Here is a 6852-nt window from a genome sequence, read left to right on the forward strand (position 1 = left end):
TATATATATATATATTTTTTTTTTTTTTAATTGAGTGTTGCTGATGGGGAGGATAACGTAAGGTTAACTATCTTTAATTTTGCCACATCAGGGTTAAAAATAACCACCCTCATCTATTCCTTCCATGGTTTGACACAGAAAAAATGTAACTTTATACCAAAAATATAAGCAAAGCATTATCTCCACACAGAAGATAGTCTTTCCAATTGAAAGCTTTATGAAGAAAAACCCCCTTTCATTCATTTTACTTTTATTATGTTGCAGTAGCTCAATAATGTATTTGTGAAGTGCATGAGTCCCCTGAGAACTTCTGATAGATCAGGGTGAGCCCTAGCCAGCTACTGCAATGGAATACAAGAAATGCCTAAGAAATGCCACCCTGTCCTGCACATAAATGGAGGAAACAGGGAGCTGCCTTGCTTTACAGCATTGCCCATACGGAAAAGGGAGCAGCTAGCACTGCAGTCTCCTCTCGTGTTCAAAATGACACGTGTGAGTCGCATTGGATGGAGACTGAGATATCTGTTCAATGAATGTATTGGTCCTGCTTTGGACAGATGCTCAGCTTGTTTGGCTTTTTGTGACATAAAAGACCAGCTGACAATATAGACTTAAGACAGAAAAGTATTAAAAGTTCAGAACAGGGCCTGGCCAGAGACACTGACTAAGGTTTTCATTAATTCCTAAAGTAGAGACATAAGGAAGAAAGAGGTTTGTGGTTAATAATAATCATACTTAATACCTACTATGTGCCAGAGTTCTGTACTGAGCCCTTTATTAACTCTGTCTTGTTTAATCTGCAAGACAAATTTAGGAAATAGGTATTTACTATAGCTGAGACCTGGAATGTCTCCCGAAGGCTAAGGCTAAGGCTAAGGCTTGGTCTCCAGCCTATCATGCCACTAGGGAGCAGTTGACTCTTTAGAAGGCGGATCCTCGTGAAAGGAAGTTAGGCCATTGGGGGTGTGTTTTTGAAGAGGATAAAGGATCACCGAATACCCGCCCTCCTCTCCTTCTCCCGCTTCTCTCCCTCTTCTTCCACTCTGATTTCCTGCTGCCATTAGGAGCTCCCTCTCCTTCCTTTCCCATTGCTCAGGTGAACATGCTTCATGTCATGATGTTTCAGCCCCACCATAAGTCTAAGAGCAATAGAGCCAGCCAACCATGGACTGAAACTTTTGAAACAGTAAGCCAAAATAAAACTTTATTCCCCGTAAGTTGTTTATCTCTGGTATTTTGTTATGTAATAGAAAGCTAACTAATATTTGAGGCAACTTTTTCGAAGTTGCAAAAAACAAGTCTGAGAGAGGTGAAGCTCTTGCCCAGGATTACAGTGTGAAGAGAGTCACCTCTGCCCTGAGAGTCTGCCTTGAGCATTGCACCAAGACCCACCCTGTGGGATCTATGGTCTGTTTTACCAAATCGCCTACCTATATAGTTACATATTTAACAAACTATTAATAGCACACTCATCATGTGGCTTTTCTACCTTTCCCTGGGTCCTAGGCCATTTTTATTAAGTTGTGGGTTAAAAGACCATCTTTAGGTACTGGGATTGGGCCTGGGAGAACAGCTACAGACCAGAATCTGGCATAAAAAGACAGACTAGGTAAAGCAGTGGCCCCCAAAGAATGGGCCACCATGGATCCCTGTCCCCCTGAGAAGATTGTTCCGGCCAGCAGGACTACATAGATGGCAGTGATGCCCAGGGTCTCCTGGAACCTTCCACAGTCCTGCAGGCATGGGCCACTGTCTGCTGAGTCTGCTGGATTGGATGCAAATTCCCAGGAATATGAATCACCTTTCTTCTAAGACTTTGCTCCATCTTCAGCCCCAGATATCTCATTGCAGCCACTACCAAAAAAGAAACCTGGGAGAGGGGAAAGCCTGTATGTTGGTTCAGTAGCCACATCATGAGGATTTCATTCCCTCACTGTGGATTCTGTGATATCTCCTTCTTCCCCTTGCCCATCAGCTCTCTGCCTCACCTGGTGCTGATTCTCAACATGACAATAGATGCCCTGGGGTGGGGGTGGGTGGCCACTGTCCTGGCCACCCTGTAGTCACCCCAAGGGCACCATGCTTAAACACCAGGGAGGTGCAATGTGCATGTTTTCTGGAGAGGCCACCTCCTACTTGAAGTGGGGCTCAGGGCTGGAAGCCTCACAGGTTCTGTCCGTTTCCATCCTCTGATGTGGGGTGCGTGTGTGTGTGTGTGTGTGTGTGTGTGTGTGTGTGTGTGCGTGCAGCCTCTACTTCTTGCCACCACCAACACAACAGACCTACTCACTGATCTCAGAGAGGGTCCTGAATCGCTTGTCTTGATAAGACAAAAATACCCCAGAGCTGGGGTAGCTTGAAGTTTTGTTTGGAATTCTGTAGATGGTTCTGAGGAACAATTAGTACTGAAAGCACATGCCTGGATGTTTTCTAGGATGTTTCTAAGCTTTCCTGAGGTCATGTGTCCATTTCTTTTGGTATTTATTGAAATTAATGCTACTGCTGCATTCCATTCTATGATATAGCCACTTTTATTTTAATTTTAAATGAATGCTTTAAATTTGTTAATATCTAATAAAGTTGGCACTCTGGAAGATGCTTTGTGTTTAATTTGTAAATAACCCATGGTTTTGTGCTTTCTTTTGTGCAGCCCACTTGGGGAATCTCAGGACGAAACTGTAAGGACATGCGTTTCTTCAGTATTCTTTGCATCTATGACATCTCCCAGAGATCTGTGCCATGTTCATGTGAGAAATGCATTTGTTGGCTGTGGTTTCCTGTCTTTTTACATCACCAGCCCTGCACCTGTGAAGATCTACTTCAGAGAGGTCAAACATGGAGTTACTGGTTTAATTCCAAAGAGAAAAACTGGAGTTCTAAATTGTCCCAATAAGAAAGAAAAAGTGTTCCACCATGAATTGCCTTGAGAAACATCAATATTATTGGACAGTTAATACCAAATTGTACTCTGAGATTACTCTAGACAAAAACATGACTAAGGGAAGTCTGCATTTCACTTGTATAGTAGAGGATCCTAAAAAATACTCAGTATGCTCAACTACATTGTACCCATTTAACTAGGCCTTCATTCCAGAAAGTTACTCCCTTAAATGTCCAAAGCTCTGTCCTTTCTGTCATATAGCTGTCCCTGGAGTTGGATTTTATGAACTAATTCTTACTAGAGTATCCTTGACTGATACTGTTTATTTAGTTATTTCAAAGTGTTAAGCAGGGTGGTGTTTACTTCATCTAAAAGGATATACCATTGTAGTGGAATTTCACACATAAATGACACAAGAAGGGTTATGTTGAGAGTGACAGCAGGTTTCCTACACCTCCTCAAATAAAACAGTACCCTTCAGAAGCAGGCCAAATGTTTACCATAGCAACAAGTAGTGCTATGGATCAGCAAGTCACTGAACACTTGAAAGCATACATTAAAAAAATCAACCAACCAACCAAAGAACTAAAAAACCCATCCATGTCCGTTGGAATTCCTACTTACATTGCTCAAAGCCATAAAGATGAATTAAAGGTGTTTCAGTGAATCTAGAAGATAAACAAGGAATTTAACATGAATCCTGTGCAAAAGAGGAAAGAAAGGGAAAGTGCATTGCAATGGAGAGGAATCTAAGCATAAAGGACCGGCTTCCAGGGTCCCAGAAACACTTCGGGTCCAAGAAACAAGCTCTGTGAGACATATGCAAGATTTAATGGGAGAAATGATCTGGGTGCTCCTGTAGAGGGAGGAGCTGGTGCTAAAATACAGCCTGCAGTTCTCCACCCGGTCCTAGTGCATAACCACATCCCCCTGGGGGACATGTGCACTGTTCCCTCTTAAGGAAATGCCTTTCAGCAGAGCACTCTCAGAATTTTCACAAGATTCTCTATGAACTAGCAGCAGTCATGGACCAGTGCTCCTGACTATGTGCTCTCTAGAAAAATATTTGAAAGGCTGGGGAAGCAAAATCTGAGGATCTCAGGCCCAGAACAGACAAAAAAAAAAAAGATACAAAAAAAAAAATCCACAAAAATCTCTATCCTCCACCAGTGGCATCACATCACCATTACCAGTCATCTCTTCTGTGGAACAAACAAAAAAAAGAATTAAGTTTTTTTCTCTCTCAGGATCACACCATAATGTAAGAACAATGAGAAAGCAAGCAGGGTGTAGGGCTAAAAGGGGACCTCTTGAAACCTACACGCCAAGGAAGTCTCCCTTTTCCATTTTGTTAATTTAATGTGAAAGTGAAATAGGCTCCTTTGCAACCTTGACAGCTAGCTTTCTGGCAAAGTGTCTAAAATAGGACGTAAAATGGAGACATGAATCGATGAGGCTCATTAATATTCATAGACCGATTAAGGTTGTTGAAAAAAATTATTTATGAAACAGTGTATTGTCTTCTCCTTACCAGAAGGATTTTGTTTAGAGAGGAGAGAAGTGGATGACAGGGCTATGACAGATTAGGTTAGAATGTGCAGGTTTCTTGGTTTAGCTCCCAAGGTAAAGAATCTAAAGCATTTGCAAGGAAAGATTGCCCTGGGCTGAGCACAGCAGGTGCCTCCTTGGCAACACATGGCAGGAGGTGTAATGAGGTGTCCCCAACAGGAGGGCCCCAGCCCCAGCGGGATGGGAAGTCCTGCAAAGGAAATCAGGGGTGGATGTGGAGTGTGGTTCTGTAACAAAGGATCAGGCCATAGGTGAACTGGGTTTTGCTAATGGCAGGAAGGTAACTGGTTAAAGATGAATGACATTTAACCTTTAACTTTTATGTTATGTAACATACAACTGAATAATATACAATATTATTGCGTATTCTTATAATATGCAATAAACATAATTTACAATTTTTTCACATTAAATCCATATTTGTTGTATATGATGTTATTTCTAACTAATTAATTATGTGCTGGTCTTTAATCTAATAAAGACAGAGTGAAAGTCAGTGAGTTTAGAAATAGGCTCAGGTTTTCAAGTGAACTCTGTGGAAGTGCTGTGTCCTTCTACCATCAGAGGTTTTATTGTGAGTCCCTTATCTTCAGGAGCCCTTTACTCCTTCGTCTTCCAGATCCTTTACATGTTTGTGGAAATAATCTCTTAGGATCTAAAGAAATTTTGAAATGTCACCTTATAATTTTAGAATTGAGGATTGAGAGCGTAAGAGTGAGAACCTCAGAACAGAGCATAGTTGTTCCTAAGGCCTTACAGAGCACCGTGTATGTTTTAAAAAGAAAGTCCCTACTGGTTGTGCTCCCTAAATCCAGTCTTCGGTGTATGTGCCCAGCCCTCATAAGAAATGTCTAGAATAGGTAAATCTATAGGGAAGAAAGCAGACTCATGGTTGCCTGAAACTAGAGGAGGGGAAGATGGGGAGTCACTGCTAACAGATTTCTTTTTGCGGGTAATGAAGTGTTCAGGAATTGGACAGTGGTGATTGTTACAAAATCCTTTTTATGTGTAAAATAAAGTGGATTGCACATTTTATCATGGTAAACGTTATGTAAATGTTTATTTCAATTTTTAAAATAAAAACACATCAAAAGAAAGCTTGATGAAGTCATTTAGTAAGTTCTATAAATCAAGGCTTCTCCTTAGAAGAGGCTTCTGTTTCTACTCAGAGGCCAATCTCTCGGAATCATGAGTTTAATGTCTCAAATTGTGCTAAAATACAGTTATCAAAATAATTTAGAGAAACAAAACTTATTACATAATAATATATGTGCTTCTCTAATAATGCCGGAAATAGAAAGTACCAGTGGCAAGTCTAAGAACTACTTTAACGTCAAAATTGTGATGAGCATGTGTGATTCTAAAGATACTGGAACCTGCGATTTATAGTAATGATGAATTCACAGATGTTGCTAATAGTCACTAATTGCTGACACTCGTGATCAAAGGAAATGTTGCATTTCAGTTAGAATCAGTAAAGATAAGAATGTAATTTTTTCCACATCCAAGATCACAGAGTCTGAGAATCTGGACCACTTGGGGGCCTTGTGGACCCTCAAAATAAGACCTCCTGTGTTGTACTACTTTAAGGACATTCACAAAAAGACAAAGAGCTCAAAGTATCTTTGATAAATTGTTATCTCATTACTTAGGATGGTTTCTAATCTCAACAGGTAATGAGCAGCAGACCTCAAGTACAATTACTATCCTTCTATGAAGAGCACACAGATAAACTCCCCTATTTAATAGGTAGACAAGTCCCCTAAATCAGTGGTCACCAGCATTTTGCTATCAGGAGCTAGTTTGGGGGGAAGATAATTTTTCCACCAACTGGGAAGGGAAGTTGGTTTTGGGATGAGTCAAGCAATTGCATTTATTGTGCAGCCGAACATCTCTGCTCATGTTAATCTGTCTTTATAGCCGCTCCCCTGTGCTGGCATCAACACCTCAGTTCCACCTGAGATCATCTGGCGTTAAATTCCCACAAGGAATACACAACCCAGATCCCTTGAGTGTGCAGCTCACAGTAGGGTTAATTCTCCTCTGAGAATCTGGTGCTGCTGCTGCTCTGATGGGAAGTGAAGCTCAGGCAGTCATGCAAATACCTAAGGAGCAGCCGAAAACATGACAGAGCCTCGCCCACTTCTCACCTCCCACAGTGCAGCCTGGCTCCTAACAGACCACAGACCAGTACCAGTCTGTGACTTGGGACTTGAGGACCCCTGCCCTAAATGCAATCAGGTTCATTGTGTCAATTTTAATGAGGTTATAGGGAATGTTGTGTCCTGTGTTTTTTTTTTTTTTGTACCAGGGACTGAACTCGGGTCCTTGCGCTCTTGAGGCACGTGGTGAATTTTTGTTCTTTATTAGTCTATGTTTGCATAGTAGATACATGGACTTGA

The 6852-nt window shown here is 41.3% G+C and overlaps 1 long non-coding RNA gene across 1 annotated transcript in view; it reads left to right on the forward strand.

The window, feature by feature from the left end:
• The window catches only part of LOC104864954, a 287628-nt gene extending 282100 nt beyond the window's left edge, over nucleotides 1–5528 (forward strand). Inside the window, exon 4 of the long non-coding RNA XR_781019.2 lies at nucleotides 2651–5528. This is a non-coding gene — a long non-coding RNA (uncharacterized LOC104864954). The remainder of the gene's footprint in view (nucleotides 1–2650) is intronic.
• Nucleotides 5529–6852: the final 1324 nt, after the last annotated feature.

The sequence above is a fragment of the Fukomys damarensis genome, unplaced genomic scaffold (assembly GCF_012274545.1).
Source record: "Fukomys damarensis isolate Sample0158 unplaced genomic scaffold, DMR_v1.0_HiC HiC_scaffold_4, whole genome shotgun sequence".
Lineage (NCBI taxonomy): Eukaryota > Metazoa > Chordata > Mammalia > Rodentia > Bathyergidae > Fukomys > Fukomys damarensis.